Source organism: Vicugna pacos, chromosome 2 (assembly GCF_048564905.1).
Source record: "Vicugna pacos chromosome 2, VicPac4, whole genome shotgun sequence".
In the NCBI taxonomy this organism is placed as follows: domain Eukaryota; kingdom Metazoa; phylum Chordata; class Mammalia; order Artiodactyla; family Camelidae; genus Vicugna; species Vicugna pacos.
In genome coordinates, this window is record NC_132988.1 from 35,160,579 (window position 1) to 35,178,980 (window position 18,402).

Here is an 18,402-nt window from a genome sequence, read left to right on the forward strand (position 1 = left end):
ACCTTGATTTATTGAGATAGAAATATTAATAACAAGAAAATGTTTATGCAACAGGAATAAAGTTATATATTTTCTTTCTGTGTCCTATTTTCTTTCCTGTCAAGAGAAAGCTCTACGTGTTTCTAAAGCTTAATTCCATAGTTATAATGGCTCAGGAAATGCTGGCTTTTCAATAATTTATCTCCAATATCCAATGCATGCACTACTTATATTTCAGAGTTTATCTTCAGGGCTTGTTGAGGAAGGACCATGCTACAACTTTAAGGGAAAAGGATAATTCTAGAACATCTAGTGGCAATATGGTTGGAGTGATTAGTTATTTAGGAAAATCCAAGACAACTGAGGTCCCAAGATGACCTCAGGATCACACTCCTTTCCCAAGGATGTACAAAAGGTTTACGAGTATGAGTGAGTCTGTGTACCATTTCCCTGCAATTACGCAAACTAGTAAGGGGAGCAGAGAATGTTGGTAGTCATGGTCACATACTACTTCATTCTGCCTTTTCCTTCCCTTTACCCTCCGTTACCCTCACCCTCTTGCCCTGCCCTGCCTGGGAAGATGGTTTAAATTTTAGGGGGAGTCCTGTTCATATAATTTCTGTGAATCACTTTTCTTCTTTTTTTTCTTTTTTTTTTTTGAATCATTTTCCTTCTAGCTGCAGAAAATTCTATTGCGCCACACAGGCAGCGTCTCCCTGTCTACCTCTGTGTTTCTCCCCTGTATCACTGGGACTGATGGAAACTTCTCCTCCATGTCAGTCACTTGTTTTTCAGTCTTGTCTCCACTGTGCACTGCTGTTCATAATTATTTTTTATCTTTTAAAATTGCTTTGTTTTGTGTATCAATAGCACAAAATCGGTTCTGCGGTGTTTGAATACATCATACTACCATTGAAAATTTGGCACCTTCCCCAGCTGTTTATTTTGAAAAAAATTTCGAACCAATAGAAAAGTCAAATATGAAATTAACACTTATTTTATCCTTCAGTCTAATTTACCCATTGTTAGCATTTTGCCACATTCCCTTTATCTCTCAGGATACTTCCTCCCCAAATGCTTCAGTCAGTATCTCTTATGAATAAGTACATTCTGCTACATAGTCACAATACCATCCTCATGCCAAAGAAATTTAACACCAACACAGTATTTTAATCTAATATACTGTCCAATCACTCAAGTTTCTCCAATTGTCTCCAAAATATGCCTTCCAGATGTTTTTTTGGTTTTGATCCAGGATCTAATCAAAGATCATGTATTGCATTTCTTTACTATAGAAGAGTTTAATCATCTTTAACATAGAAGAGATACTGCACTTTTTTATTCTTTTAATCATTGACATTTTGGAAGGCCTGTTCTATTGTAAAATTGTCCCATAATCTGGATTGACCTGATTTGTTTCCTCATGGTTGTATTCAGATAAAACATTCTGGCAAAGGGGGGAAGGGGCGGGGAAGGGACAGACTGGGAGTTTGAAATTTGTAGATATTGACAGGTATATATAGAATAGATAAACAAGTTTATACTGTATAGCACAGGGAAATATATACAAGATCTAGTGGTAGCTCACGGTGAAAAAGAATGTGACAATGAATATATGTATGTGCATGTATGATTGAAAAATTGTGCTCTACACTGGAAATTGACACAATATTGTAAACTGACTATAACTCAATAAAATAAAATTAAAAATAAAATAAAATAAAATGAAACAAAACATTCTGGCAAGAGCATAGCATAAGTGATGTTGTATTTTTCTCAGTACACCACAACAAGAGGCAAAAATATCAGCTACTCCATTACTGATGAGGCAGTTACACATTACTTGGTTATCCTGGTGTCCACCAGATCTCTCCATTATAAAATTACATCTTTTTTTTCTCTCTTTTTAATTTATAAGTAATCTGTGGCATGATATTTGAAAACTGTGTGAATATCCTATTCCCCAATAACTTTTTACCTATGAATTTTAGCATCCATGCCTGATTCCCACCTGTGTCAAGCAGTGGCTGCAAATGGTGATTTTCCTGCTTACCATTTCTACTGCATCTATTGTTTTGTGGTTTTTGGTAGATAAAAATATTTTCCCTTTTTCCTCTCCTCTCCCTCATATATAGAAAAGAATACTATGGACTTATGATTGTCATTTATTCAATGTGTTATAATTCATTAGCATAATTTTTCAATTTGACGTTCAATTGTCCCAAGTTTAGTCAGTGGGAGCTCCTTCAAGTTGGCTCCTGTGACCTTTTGAGCAGTCTTGCTTTTTTGGTATGAAAAAATATTCCAGGTTCACCTTCTACCTTTGCTGTCCCAGGTTTGGAGTCAACCATTTCTCCAAGGATTCCTGCTTCCTTTTTAATAGATACCAGTATTTTAAAAACCAAGATCTGAGAATTAGACGTATTCATTGCTACAGCAGGATTATTGCTTCTAGGTCATTTCAGCGGTTAGTGACAGGAAACAGACATATCATACTGATACCTGTGCTTGTCACACCAGTACTTAGGTGGGCACTCACTGGACAACATCGACTGGCCAAATCGCTTTCTCTACTAGAGGAAGCTCTCTGGGGGGCATTAAGGTGTGATATAAAACTCTTCACACTTTGCTTCTAACCCAGACCTCCTTGTCACTGATTGTCTTGGCCAAGCCATTGTTCTTGAGGCCTCTGCCCATTGAGATAATTTTCCCTCAAAACTGTTGAGCTCTAGTGCAACTGTCTTCCATCTCAGTTTGCATTCACACGTAGAGCTGACCCATCCATAAACCAAGATCAGATGTTTTTTCCCCTCCTCCTTCATCTGAGAGATGAGAAGTGGTGGGTGTCATAAAAGTCTGGGTTACTTGAACATGCAGCTTGCTTTGTACCCTCCGGCCCTGACTGTGCTCAACAGTGCTGATGTACCGCTTTCATCTTACAAGAGATTGTGCTGGCCTGCTCAATCTTACGCATTTGCAAGTTCTCGTGAGAGGCAATTCCTGATGTGTGGTCACTTGGTTCCCCATGGTCAGGCATTTCACCTCTATAAGGCCCATGTTTCAGTCCAGGTACATAACTTTCTGCTACAGATGGTATGGCCTTGCTCTAAAACTCCATGGGCTCTGCTTTGTGATTTCCTTACTGGGACTTGCTACAAACTCCACACAGCATCCTTTCCTATCATTAATATCCTCACACCATAGGTTCTGCAGATCATGTGGCCTCAGTGGTCAAACTGCTTGCATAGCAACTTGGGTCTGCTGCAGAGCCCATTCTTGCTCCCAGCTGTATTCAAAGCTGGCAGCCATTCATCACTCAGTGTAAGGGCCAGGGAAATCTCACCTTTAGAACACAAAGCCTCCTAGCACTTCTTTTTCCACGGAAAGAGGTACAAGAGGCAATATTTTGACTTTTATTTTAGAGGGGATATTCCAACATAATCCTGACCACTGAAATTTTAAACATTTTACAGTTATAGTATGCCCCTGAAACTGCACACTGCTTATCATCCACCCTCTGGGATACGTGGGTCTTACGAAGGCTTCCAGCATGCTAGCCACTTCTTGTTTATGTAGTTTTATCAATATAATGCCATCAATGTAATGGATCAATGTGATGTCCTGTGGAATGTCTGGATGGTCCAAATCTCTTCAGGCTTTATTATGATAGAGAATAAGAAAGCTCACAGAGGTTTGGGGTAAAACTGTTCCATATGATCCTCTTTCTTGACTGGGATAGAGAAGAATACATTCACTAAATCAATATATGTGAGGCCATATTAATCTTCTCCAGTAAAGATATTGCATCTGGCATGGTGGCTGTGATCGGGGATACTAGTTGGTTGAGCTTACAGTAGTTTATAATTATCCTCCAGCACTAGTCTTGTTTCTGCAGGGCAGACTGGTGAATTAAATGGATGGGGACCACCACTGCCACATCATTTAGAGTCTTAAAGGCAGCACTAATTTCTGCCGTCCTTGGAAGCAATACTGTGTTTGACATCTGTGATCTCAGCAGTGGGGTGGTAATTAGAGGCTTCCACTTGGTCTTCTCTACTCCTCCTCTGCGGATCAAGAAGCCAACGTGTGGGTTATACCAACTGCCAAGTATATCAATCTCAATTCAGGGACTGGGGAAATGACCAATGAATGTGAACCAATGGGGCCAATGGGACTGAGAGAACGCAGTGTAAGCCTGGTCTTGACCGGGACTTCATTAACTGTCCCTAATATTTTTCCAGCCCTAACAGGGGACCATGATGATGCTTCAGCACTCCAGATTACAATGTCACCTAGACACCTTGAATACCTGGACATTTCCTTTTCCTAAGTGTCTACTACCCAAACAAATGGCCACAAGTCTCTTCAGGGAGAGACTGGGGAAATCGTCACCATGTTTATTTGCCATGGTGTTACAGGGTCCTTTCTCCCAGGGACCCTGACACCTCTTAGTTTTTCATCTGAAACCTGGCTCAAGTGCAGAACTGGGCAAGTAATCATATTGCTCAGCCTTTGGTCATCTATCCTTCATTGCTTCCGCTGGTATAAGCTACATAGTTTACCCCTGGGGGTGTTTGATTCTATTAATAATCTCTAACTTCCCTTGGCTTCCAACCTGACCTTGCTTGCCATTACAATAATTGCTGTCCTCTGGCTCTTAAGTGCCACCCCCTGCCTTCTATTCTTTTGGGATTCTATCATCCTCATTCCTATCAGTGAGCTAAGTTCTATAACAACCTCTCCTCCCAGCAGCCCTGACCTACAGAGGAGGTTCCTCCATTAAAATTTTTGTGGATGCTGGTGGCCCTCTCCCCAGTTCCTTCCACAGCCTTAGTAAATGGCATGTCCTCTCGACCTCCCTGTGGAACATAATCATTTGCCAAGACTTCTCATCATCATACTAAATCCATCCAAGCATGCTCACCTCCCCTATCTTTTTAGTCCCTTCCTCTCCTGTCTACCACAGTGACTCTGGATTTTAACTCTGCTCAGTGTGGCCCACGATATGGGTATCAGGTGGGCAGGTTTTTCTATGGCTCTAGGAGTCATTTTAGGAGCAAGCTTACACCATCTCTGGGGCCTTTGAAGGCTATTAGATACTGTATCTTCGCAGAATGTTCCCTGGTCAGTATACTCTTCCTTTGGTCAGCATGTTCAGAATCCAGTCAATACATATCCTCCCAGTTTCCAATACCTACTAGAATGGTCTTGCAGCTCCTTTAGGGTATCATTTCTGGCCTCCCTTATCAGGCCCCACCCATTCCCAGCTGTATTAGTTTGTGATTTAACCCTAATTATAGGCCTACAGGCCAGAAGCAGAGATGGGGGCAGATCTCGAGGGGGTGCTTGTTGCCTTGTGGGAGAGAAGCCTCTGTGATTTCTTCCAGAGTGGCTGCAGTGCTAGATTTTAATAGGGAGGAGTGGGGACATTCAACAGGCTCAGAAGGTTCAGGGGAGTCAAAATCTTTAGAAGCATTAGCCCAGATGTCTCCATCTCAGAGTCAGTTGCCCAAGTTTTCCCCACCAAAGCCCTGACTTTGGTGTAACAGACATTGTTGGACATTAACTTTGAAATTCAGCCTCTCAGACTGCAAAGTCTGAACATGACCCTCAACTTTCTCTGCTCTCCCTATAGGAGTTGAGCTTATCTGTATGTAAACAAAGAGGCCTCTGGGCTTCTAGAGGCTTTTTAAATCTTTAACTGGCCCTCAGCTCTTCACTGTCTTTCTGTTGAGCATCAGTGGAGCTCACAATACCACCCAGCACTGCAATCCTCAGAGCTACTGTCTCCTCTATGCGTCTCAGAGGAGATCCAGAACACCTGTTAGTACATTTCCTTCCACTGTACACCCCTCCAACTCATCACCAGTGAACAATTGGACCACTGCCTTGTGCCAGGGGCTGCTGCGCTCCACCTGCCACCAGTGAAGGGGTCCTCGTTACCAGCCAGCTCTTGGCTGCAAAAATTGCAGGCTGGGTTCTTGGGAAACAGACGCTGAGATGGAGTTTAGGGTGCAGGGTGTTTATTAGAGATCAATACCTGTGAAGAGAAGGGAGAGGAAACAGGATTTAGGAAAAGTGAGAAGACAAACTGTGACACAAGCCAAATAAAGCCTCAGCTTTGGGGGAGGGGGTGGGGAGCTCTGTACCTTTAACATCTCACCCGCATCCCCTGTGGCTCAGTCACAGGATGTGGTCGCCCAGGAAGGGTGTGACTGGCGGTTCATCTGCCGCTGAGGCAAACCCTGAAGAAACTGACAGCTGGAGGCTGTCTGTGGTCTGCCTTCCCCACAGCTGGGCAGCCGTGCTTCCTTGAAAGAAGATCCAGGGGGCACATTTCAGTATTTACCACATTGTTTTAATTTTATGTTTGGGATTATTTAAAATATTTACATAATTTAAAGTCAAAGCTTTAAATATAAAGTAAAAATTTATACTCAAGGAAGTCTTATTCCCATCTCTACCCCTTTGACTCCATTAAAAAATATATATATTTTCTTAGTTCCTGCTTTTTTTGCCTGCATTTTTGGGCAAAAATTAACAAATTCACACACACACTCTTATCTTCCTACTTATTCAAAAGGTAGCAGTCTATCTATATTCATTTGTCCTTTGCTTTTCACTTAACAAAGTAACCTAGAAATCAGTCCATATCAATATATAGAAATCTTCCTTTTTTTTTAACAGCTGCATAGAACTCTACTGTGTGCATGTACTAGTTTATACACCAATCTCCTAAGATAGGCCTTGAGGTTGCTTCCAATATTTTGCTATTAAAAATAATGCTATTAGAAACAATAATCACTTATATATGGAATCTAAAAAAAAGACAAACGAACTTATTTACAAAACAGAAACAAACTCAACAAACTTATGGTTACGGGGGAGGGGGTAGGAAGGGATAAATTGGGAGTTTGAGATTTGCAGATACTAACTAATATATATAAAATACATAAGCAATGAGTTTCTACTGTATAGCACAGGGAACTATAGTCAATATCTTGTAGTAACTTATGGTGAAAAAAATATGAAAATGAATATATGTATGTTTGTTTATGACTGAAACATATGCTGTACACCAGAAGTTGACACACATTGTAAACTGACTATACTTCAATAAAAAGTATATATACAAAAAATAATGCTGCAAATAATTTATGTTTTGCATATTTATGAAGGTTTGTCTTCAGGGTAAGTTCCTTCAACTGGGAGTGCTTGATCAAGGGATAAATACACATGCAGTTTTGTAAGATAGGCTCACACTCCCTACCACATGAAATATGTGAAAGTGCTCCTTTTCACACAGCCTCACCAACAAAGTGGGTTGTCAACCTTTGGACTGTTGGCAAGAAACCTGATTTTATTATCAGACCTGTAAAAGTCTGATTTCTTTCCTCACTTATCCTGTTGTTCGTTCTCTCTCCTGTGATTTCTGTTTTGTGGAATCTACAAGGCCTGAGGTAGTCTGGCCCCGCTCCCTACCTCTCTTTTGTCATCGCGTATCACTCTCCCACCAAGCCATTACGCTATTAGGTAGTTAGATACATGGGGGCACCGGGCAGATAGGTGAAGGAGAGGGAGGATGGTCCGGAAGATGGCGTTATGCCCGCCTCCAGCATAAAGGGACTTTACTTCTCAATGAGTGCCAGCAAGAAACCGGTTAGAACGTGACCGCCACGACTGCATGGTGGCAGAAAGGGCTTAACCGGGCAGGACCCAATGCTCATTGTATTATAATGCAATTTAGGCTTCCCCTTTGGGTTTTCTATGCACACCACCGGTAAGGACATGCACAAAGGGGTTAAGCATGACTAAGCACTCCAGGGATAAGAGCCGTCAATCTATCAATAGACCACCTCTAAGCAAGGGTGTAAGAGAAAGGGGAGACAAAACCCACTGCTTTTCCTCCCTTGCATCAGCCTGCCTCTGGTTCTTGGACGTGCACTTTTCCTTTTCTCAAATGAATCTTTTAAAACCTTTCACTACACAACGTACCATCTCCCGACTGTAAACTTGTCTTTGAGGTATGACAAGAACAGAGGTTTTTACCTTTTGGGGTAACACCCCTGTTGGGCCCACTGATGTCCTTCAAAGTCCAACAACCCCCATTTCTGGGCTCTCAGATGTCTGCCTGTGATCCCTCAACAGATGAAGAACATTCTTTACTGGGCATGTTTCCCCTAACAAACTAATAGCCCTAGGTAATGCTCAGGCTGGCTTGTTTCAGCCTACTTTATCAGTCAAAACCCCACCACCCTTCACAGACGCTAAACTTCTACCTCACCTGCAACCAATCAGACTTGTGCACAAGCCAATCAGGCACCTTGTGACCCGACCTTACAAAACACCCCATCAACCGGCCCTTGGTGTGCATGCAGGCACCCCTCACCTGTGTGGCCCGCTGTTGCCTACAGCAGCGTAACTATGGAACTTTTCCCTTGCTCTTCACCTTGGCGCTCATACAGACACCTCACATCTGTGTGACCCTCTGTTGTCTATGACAGTGTACCCTAATAGACTCCTTTCTATTCCCGTATTTTATCTCTGGTAAATTCTTTTACTAACCTGTGCGCACCACCATGTCCCTGTGTGGGCCGCCTCTTGTGTCCCACAACAACCCCCACTCCACCTTCACTGTGCCCCAGGAACAATGGCCTTCCTTTTGTTCCTCAAACCCTCTGTATCAGTAAGCGTTCTGCAGAGAAACAATCGATATGATATGCTACCCCTAGGCAGCAACTCTTACAGGCTGGGTTCTTCAGGTGCTGGGTAGATGCTCAGATGGAGTGTGTGTCTGTGTATGTATATGTATTTATAAACATATATTAACATCTCTCTCACTTTCTCTGTCTCTGAATCTCTCAGTTCATATATATTTTAAGGAACTGATTCATACAACTGAGCTGACATGTCCAAAATCCATAGGGCAGGCTGGAAACATAAGCAGAAGTTAATACTGTAGTCTTGAGGCAAAATTCTTTCTTTCCTAGGAAACCTGTTTTTGTTCTCCCAGCCTTCAAACTGCTTGGATGAGACCCACCCACGTTTTCCAGGGTAATCTCCTTTACGTCAGGTTAACTGATTGTAGATGTTAATCACATCTGCCAAATACCTTCACAGCAACATGTAAATTAGTGTCTGATTAAATAATCAGGTACTACAGCCCAGCCAAGAGCCCAGCCAAGCTGATACATAAAATTAACCATCATATGCTTCAAATCTGTTCTTGTACTTCCTGTTTCCTCAGCCTAAAACCTCTCCTGTCTGATCCTAGAATAAATGGTTTATCATTTGGGTCTGTGCTTTAGAAATATTTGTCAAAGGAATGAAGCAGCAAAAACCTCAACTCAAGCATTTTTTTGTGCCCTGAAAAATGGTGAACCCCAGTGCCAGTTAGAGGTCCTATGATGGTACGTAGGAGCCGAAGTCACCAGGTCTTTTCTTGGACTTCCCAGACCTGCCTGCTCAACCTTCCAGCCACCATTTAAGGAGAACCCTCATCCTCTGTGCTGAGCACTACTTCTAGGGGGTGGGCACAGGGTCTGGAGTCTGAATGAACCTCATTCTAGCAGGATCTTCTTTCCTGGAGAGCCAGCTTGTTCCATGAGGTTATTCCTCTTTCCCTATTCACTTGCTGCAGGTCGAATTTGGGGCCGGTGTGAAATGAGAGCAGGGACTCTGGTTTTACTGCCATAGCCCCAGAGCCTAGACCAGTATCTGCTGCATAACAAGAGATGAGTATTACTGCCTGACTCTTAGACTGATTTTTAATTCATTTAATTAGATATTAGAGGAGCAAGATTCTGTGGTCCTGCTTTGTTCTACCACTTCATCCCTGTATCACTTCTGTAATCTGAAGTGTAACTTCTAAGTCTCAGTAATAACAAGTCACTTTTTATACTGATAGTATGTTTAAGCTCTCCTTTCACACCAGAAATTAGCACTCTCTTAATTAATAAGATAATTGCACACAAATCTCACCATACCCAGAAAATATGATATAGTGTGGTGATTCAGGCATGGGTTTTGGACTTAAACTGATTAATTCCGACTTTGCTGCCTTTTGGGTGTGTGTTTTGACTTTGGGTACATTACCAATCGCTCTAAGGGTTGGTGTCATAACCTGTACTATGGTGAATGATAATCTCTAGCTCACAAGGTTATTTTAAGGATTCAATAGTTATGTAAAGCACATTGCTTAGATCAAGGGAAGCTTCCCTTCTGGTGTGTGTGTGCCATGGACACTTTGACAGTCCAAGCTTATAAACTGCTTCTCAAAATATGTTTTGAAAAACAGAATACATAGAATTTCTAAGGAAATATTCAATGATAGTAAACATAGTTATCAAACTATATTTAAAAAACTAATTTATAATGCATATACTTCTCTATTAACACATCAAATAGCAAGATTTAGTGGCAAGCATAATAACTACTGAAATCTATTTATTTTGGTAAAATATGGATTCCACTGGAATTCTGAAAGTAGTGATGCGCAAACATTATTTTGAACTAGCTACAGTAACTGTAATGTGATGTGAAAGGATCTGTCATCTCTATTGGAGACAAAGTCCCATGTACAGCTGATTCTTCTGTGACTTGTTGCCTGCATTATTAATTGCAGAAATTAATAGATTTCAGTTAGAGATAGTAAAAAAAAAATGTAACTTTTTTCCCACTCAAGTTTATGAATCCCTGATAAAGAATCCCTGTTTAGAGAAGTGATTATTATTATGACCTTATGCTTCGGATTTCAGTGTCCCTCACCATCATTTTTAAAAACCTGTGAAGTGCATAACTGTACCTGGTGTTTGCATGGCTGCTTAAGATGACAGCTATGTAGACTCATTTCTTGCTTTCCTGGAAGTTAGAATCTGAGACAGTTGGATGTGGACATAGAGCAGAATAAAAGCATTAAAGCAATACATGACTCAGTAAGTTGTCAGTCCAAGGACAAGTGCACTTGATGAGGACGGAGTAAGAGAAGCACATGTTAGGGTTGTAGGGGAGGGGTTCTTGTTCACACTGGCAGAGCTGAGGAAACAGTTGGGGATGAGAATAAGGCAGTCCAGTTTATCTAGGAGCTGGGCAATTTCCTTCCTCTGTCAAAAAGAACTGACTGTTGTTTACAGATAAAACTGAGGCGAATGCAAAAGCATGAGTCACCCACTGACCTTTTCTTACCACACCTGGCTAACTAAGATTCTCCATTTGAGAATCTTGCCATTTGAGAAGAGAATGGGACGTCCCGGGGTGCTGTCCTCTAGAGCCGATTTCCATACAAGGAATGCCTTCCCTCAGGATAGCATCAGAATTCCAGTGATGTCCCTTCAGATTTCCCCTCACTTCATTTCTCTGCATAAGCTACCTCTCCTCTTTCTTGGAAGCCACAGTGACCCAATCACTGAGCCTCTCCTACTTGGCCAGCACCATTCCAGGCAACACGGACTCAGCAGTGAACAAAGACACCTGGGAACAGGTGGAACGTAGGCATTCCAGGAATGACAGAATGGAGAAAAATGGCAAACTGGTAAAAACCAAAAAGGTACTGTGCATTCAACAGACGAGGGAACATGAGGGATACACTGGTAAGCAGCGTGCTCACTGTCCCTAGCTCCCAGGGCTGAGTTGTAAAAGTGCTCAAATCCATGGTGCTGGTCTCAAGTAGATCCAGACTGGAGGCGATTCAGATCTGCACTACATTTGGCCATTCCTCTCTCAGCCCAGCTGCCAAGTGCTGAGATTCCTGAGTCTGGGCTGATATTTGGCTGGTTTGTAGTAACACAGAGACTCCTGGAAAAATGCTTCTCTTTCTAAGAAAGAGATACATGGGAAGACATGGCCACATTATCTATCAGACTTTGATCTGCACATGATGCCTGGGACTTGGTAGCCATCTTACAACCATGAAGGGAGCTGGCCTTTGAGTAAAAGCTGACATTCTGAGGACAGTAAGAAAGAACGTGGGTCTTTGATAATGTGATTGAGCCACTTGATAACTTCTTAACTCTGGACTACTTGTTATGTGAGATAATACATATCTCTAATGCTTGAGCAGGTTGAGATGAGCTTTCTACTAAATCCAGCTGAAAACATTCTAAGTGATATAAAAATTCCTTGCTTATTTAATACTATACCAGCTTATTTAATACTATAACAGCTGAACATTGTTAAATCACTGAACAAAATATGCAGGTACTGCCCTCCAGGACTTTACAATCTAGAGGTCACGATTACAATGATTATAAAACAGACTGAGTGTACATCAGCCGAGGGAGGCTGACGTGGGGTTCTAGGAGGTGAGCGGCCCAAATGAAAAAAATGCACGAGGAGTTGCCATACCGCCGGACAGACTTCAGCCGGAGACACCATGGGGTTAACAACACTTTATTGCCACAGGGAGGTGCGTACCTATGATGCACCTGTCCTGCTTCTATCTGTTTTCTGTCAGCACATGTGCAGTCTGAGCTTCTTTGTTCATTAGGCTTACAGAATATCTCTAGCACATGTGTACTTCTATTTTCTTTGTTTTAAATCTTATATAATTGACGCATGCGTGGAGCAATTATTTACTGCATACTACAAACGTGGTCTGTAGTCGTGGCCTTGGGTCCCATGGTCTTAACTCATCTCAAGGCTCTGACCGTGGCCTTGGGTCCCACGGCCTTAACTCATCTCAAGGCCAGCTCACAGTGTAATAAACTTCTTATTAGTTAGCCAATTGGGAAGAGCTATTCTTTCAATAGCAAAAGGAAGTTCTGGATCACTATCAGATTTATCTGTTAAATGTGACTTTTAAAAAAAGTTTTTCCCAAGAGGAATGTGATCCTTAATTAAAATAACCTCTTTTTGGCATATATAACTTATTTTTTTTTAAGGAGGCTCAAGCCCCACCTTCAATACTTTGCTTAGAAATCATCTATAATGGTGGGGAGGTTATAGCCCAGTGGTAGAGTGCCTGCTTGGCATGTATGAGGTCCTGGGTTCAATCCCCAGTACCTTCTTTAAAAAAATAAAGGTAAACCTAACTGCCTCCCCCAATAATTTTTTTTAATTAAAAATTTTAAGAAGTCTCCTGTAATAAATATCCAAATTTGTCACTCACAAGTCCTATCTTCCACAAAACAAGAATTCAGCCAAGTTCCCTGCCACTTTATAGCAAGGATTGGCATACATGATATTAAATGATGATTCTAGGCTTATACTTTTATTTTCATCCTTCACTCAATTCAGAGTAATCTTGTCTTAGGATGCCAAGGTAGGTTTACATTTGAAAAATAATATGGTGACAATGTAATGATTTATTAATCAGCTCTATGCATAATGTCACAAGTTTGACTTTGTTAACACACTATAGTCTAGAAGTAAATGCCTTATTTATTTATTCATTTATTTAATTTATTTATAATATATTTTTACTGAAGTATAGACAGTTCACAATGTTGTGTCAATTTCTGGTGTACAGCACAATGCTTCAATCATATAGGAACATACATATGTTCGTTTTCATATTCTTTTTCACCATAGGTTACTATAAAGTTATTGAGTATGGTTCCCTGTGCTATACAATATAAACTTGTGGTTTATCTATTTCATGTATCTTAGTTAGTATCTGCAAATCTAAACGCCTTATTTTAGATGGAGGACTGAGTCTGGATTGCTCATCCTCCTCATCCAGTTTTCTACCATTAAATGACATTGGGATGGACGCAGAAACCTTGGCCGTGTAGTTCTCAGGGGTTGAGAGAAGCCAGAAGCCCTCTGGGCTCACTGAGAGGGATCTGTGGTCATCATGAGACAGGCAAGGCCCGGCAGAGCTTACTCTGGGCTCCAACTTTGAACGTATATGCTACAGATTCCCTCTCTTGACCCCAGAGACTTTCCTGTGGTGGTTATACTCTCTGCGCATGAGGCATTTGAGAGCTCTGTGGTTATTTTTTAAGTTGTTTTTCATAGATACCCTTTTTTTCCTCCAGTGTTTTTTATAGCTGCTCACATGCTGTGTCCATTGTGTACATCACAACAGGAACTGTTGCTTCAGTTCCTCACAGTCTGAAGTCTTTTTATGTTGTTAGTTCCCTGCAGTGATTTGTTTCTAATTCTCACGAATATCCATTTTCAGGCTCATCTTTTGAAGTGCTCATTGTATCCCGCAAAAGATAGAGTGAGACATGGGGGCAAGTGAGGACTTGGACCCACGCACGTCACCCAGGAACAGTACTGCAGGCAAGTGGGGGCAGCGTTCGCCAAGGACGCAAATTCATAGCATCAAGGGATGTCAGGGCTGGAGGGGGGTCTTTCAGGCCAAATTTGATTCTGTGCCTGCCACAGACTAAGAGGGACCTAACATTCAATGAGATCACAAAAAAGGTCAACAGCACATCACTATGACAACTTAATGTGGAGCACATGCTAAATGCTGGGCCTTGATGATGAGGTAGGACAGGATTTTCTTTTCCCTTTTCCTTGAGTCCTTATTTCCTACCACCCACTCCTATGTAGGCGGAGAGCTCTGGGTAAGGCAGAGTAAAGAGACAGAGGTTCCACTGCAAAATTGTGCATCAGTTACGAGACGATGGCAACATTAGACAAAGGACGGCTTGTTGGCCCTGATGTTGCTTCACTCTGAAGGGTGTGACGGGTAAGTGTCTCTGCTGTGATTGACAGTTGGAATTTTCCTTGGCCTCACAGGGATGGATCCACCAGTGACTCCAAGATGAAGCTAAATTCCCAGCGAGGGGCGGGGGATGAAAACAATAAGTGATTCTACGATTTAGCATGGAGATTGTCTCTGGTTCTCTGTCGGATGGCTCTATGTCAGGTCTGGTATAGGTTATATCCTGAGGAGAGGGTAGGATCATTTGGGGGGGGGCAGGGAGAAAGGCTGCAACTTGGTATTCTCACATACTTGTTTGCAGCACATGCAAAGTTTAGTTTTCTGTGTGCCCAAATGAGTGGCTTTATAGATTGCATCCTCTAGTTTTAACTAGTCTTCATAAAATGGACAGGTGGCCGCAAAAATATTCATGCAGAGAAGCCTCAGATCAAAGATAGAAATAATCCATATAACAAGCACAAGTGAATGAAAACAAAATGTCAGAGAGAAATCCTTCACTTGTAGCACAGGCTTCCCTGGGCCACTTGAAGAGGTTAAAATAATCACATCTAATCATACCTGACTGTAGCACTTACTTTAAAAAAAGTCTAATCCATCTGTGCCAAAGGAAAGGTGATGTTTGAAAAAAAATGAATCAGAAAAGAACTTTTCAGAGACATTTTGAAAACAGATATGAAGAAATATCACCACTTACATTACCTTTAGAACCAAAAATAAGGTGACTGTTGTCTTGTTAAGAAAATCTCATAACTGCCTACTTAAAAAACGTGAAAACAGAATTTTCTAAATGAAGACTAAACGTTTTCCAAAAGAAGAGTTTCAGATGAATTTTGTACCCACTTGCTAAAAACAAAAATCCGACACCTGGGAAGTGATTGGAGGCGGCATGGTTAGGGCTATGCTTCTTTGAACATGACCCTATACAGAGCATGGACAAGGCATAGAGTAGCAGTTCAATGGTTCCTACTTGTTTACTACTCAAAAGTTGTTGAGTACATTAAAATTGCCTAACAGGACTGAGTTTAGAGCAATAAATTTAAAAGTCCAACACTGAGTTAGAAAAAAATTGAATGTATTCTAAAATGACAAAACCTATTAGCTGAAAATGGACATCTCTTGTCTCTGTCCACTTGCTCATACATTGATGGGTGATGACATATAAACAGAACCAAGATGATTCTCCTGACACAGGAGGTTGCTGCCTGTCACTGAACTCTTCATGTCTTTTACATACATTAAGGACACTGAGTATTATGGGAAGTACTGTCTTTTTCACAGTCTTGCCTTTATTAATGGTCTCATTTAGGTAACCTTGTAATTCTGAAAATGTGTAAATTATCCAAGTCTAATTTTTATTTCCATCTATGTTAAAGCCATCTAAGAGGAAATTATCTTCATAGGAAGAGTCTAAGAAAGTGCTGCTTGTTCAAATATTTTATTCATAGAGCTTTATGCTCTCAGATTTTTAGTCGACAACCATAATGGTTAATTTTATGTGTTAACTTGGATGGGCCGTAGTGCGCCCAAATGTTTGGTTACACATTTCTGGGTGTCTCTGTGAGGGTGTTTCTGGATGAGATTAACATTTGAGTCAGTTGACTGAGTAAAGCATATTGCCATCACCAATGCGGGTGGGCTTCGTCCAATCCACTGAAGGCCTGAATAGAATAAAAGGCTAAGTAAGAAAAAATTCTCTCCCTCTGCCTGGCTGTCCTTGATCTGCAACACCAGTCTTCTCCTGCCTTTGGACTCAGACTAGAATTTACACCATTGGCTCTCCTGGGTCTCCTTTCCAGTTCGCTGACTGTAGGTCTTGGTTTTCTCAGTCTCCATAATCACATGAATTAATTTCGTATAGTAAATCTCTTCTATCTTTCTGTCTACCTATCTACCTATCCATCCACCCATCTTTCTGCTTTCCAAATACAAACCCTTGTATTCTTTATCTTGTGCCCTGTTATGTCCTTTGGACTAAAGCAATGGCTACATCCTCCATCCTAAGAAAAATCCTCTTCCTCGTGCTTCATCCAAGACACTGCCTTCTTTTTACAGCCAAACATTTTAAAATTATAGATTATATTTACTGTTTTAGTTTCTCACTGAACCTTACTCACCTGTAAATTGGTTTCTATCCACACTGATCTATTGAGATCTCTTAAAGATGACACTGATGTCAAGTTTTGGGCCTCATCCTTTATTCAATCTCAGAATTTGGCTCCATGTACTACTCCTTCCTTTTGGAAATTGTTTTTTATCTAGGTTTTGATGGCATATCAAAAAGCGCTCTTTGATAGGCTTACTTTCTGTAGTGTGTTTCCCTTACTCCACCACTGACTTGCTAATTGTAGGCATCCCCTAAAATTGGCCCTCTTCACTTCTGTTTTGGCTTTACCCTCCTACTACATAAGCTCATTAACTTCCAAAGCCTCAGTCTTTGACAATTCCCAAGTCTACTCCTCTATGATTATTTCTCTTTTGAGCTCTGGGTCTCTATTTTCAAGTGCTGGGCATTTTCACATGTATATATCCTTACAGACTTGAGCTCAACAAGTTGAAAGCTAAACTTGTCTTCATTGCAACCCCTCTGCTTCTGTATTCTCTGCTTCTGCCTGTGGCACCATTGCCTTCCCAGTTATCCAGACCCAAACCTCTTTTTCCTTTACCTCTGCACCCAGTTTCCAAATCCTATTGACTCCCCTCCCCAGAGATACTAAAATCCATCCGATCATTTCCATACCCAATGCTCTCCTCATTTCTCAAAGTTTATCTCCAACTCCTATCTCATATTTCTGAGCCACCCTTTACAGTGCTGCCAGAATTACTACAAGCAGTTCAGATGACCCTTCTGCTCACCTCAAAAAGTTGCAGAAAGGTTTCCACTAGCCAAGACTAGAACAGTTTATTCATCAAAATAAGCAATGATAATAATGGTTTATAAGTCATTAAATAAAATAAAGAGTTCATGCTGCTTCTAATGTAAACAAATAAATGTGCAAGGAGAGAAAGGCTCTTCCATACAGTAATACATGCAGAAGGAATGATGAAATTAGAAAATCACCGTTTGGCAATCTCTATATTAATAACTGTTTCTGGCAAGAAATGACTGGTTGAAAGTTTGATGAGAAAGAGGATGCTATATAGTCTCAATGTAACTCCACACAAGACAAAGAAAATACAGAAAATTTACAGTGGAAAAACTCAGTGGATACTACCTCACTAAGAGTTCAAGGTTAATATCCATAATTGGACAGATAGGTATCTTGTATCTCCTTGATATAATGCACGGAGATGGGGCCAAACCTAGATCTGTGGTATTCCTGCACCTCAAAACAGTGTGAATCTAATCATGAGGAAATGCCAGAATCTACAAATGGATGTTCCTCAAAATAAATGGCCTGGACTCTTCAAAAGTGTCAAGTCATTAGACTGAAGATTTCAGGTTAAAGGGGATCAAAACAGGGAAGGAAACCAAACACAATTTGGCTTCCTAGATTGAATCTCAAACCAGATCTTTTTTTTTCTTTTCCTATAAAGGATGTTTGTAAGACAACTGGTAAAATTTGAATGAGATCTGTAAATCAAAGTTAATTTCCCAATTTAACTGTATCAAAGTTAATTTCCTGATTTTGATAACTGTTCTGGGTTTATACAGAGAATACCCTTGGTTCCAGGAGGTACACACTGAAGCACTTAGGGACAAAGGAGCACTGTGTCTATAACTTATTCTCAAGTGGTGAAGAATATGAAAATGAATATATGTATGTACACAGGTGACTGGGAAATTGTGCTGTACATCAGAAATTGAT

At 41.0% G+C, this 18,402-nt stretch overlaps 1 long non-coding RNA gene across 1 annotated transcript in view; it reads right to left on the minus strand.

The window, feature by feature from the left end:
• Window positions 1-6,186: 6,186 nt before the first annotated feature.
• Window positions 6,187-18,402, minus strand: part of LOC140700064 (uncharacterized) — an 89,038-nt gene continuing 76,822 nt past the window's right edge. Inside the window, exon 3 of the long non-coding RNA XR_012078275.1 lies at window positions 6,187-6,290. This is a non-coding gene — a long non-coding RNA (uncharacterized lncRNA). The remainder of the gene's footprint in view (window positions 6,291-18,402) is intronic.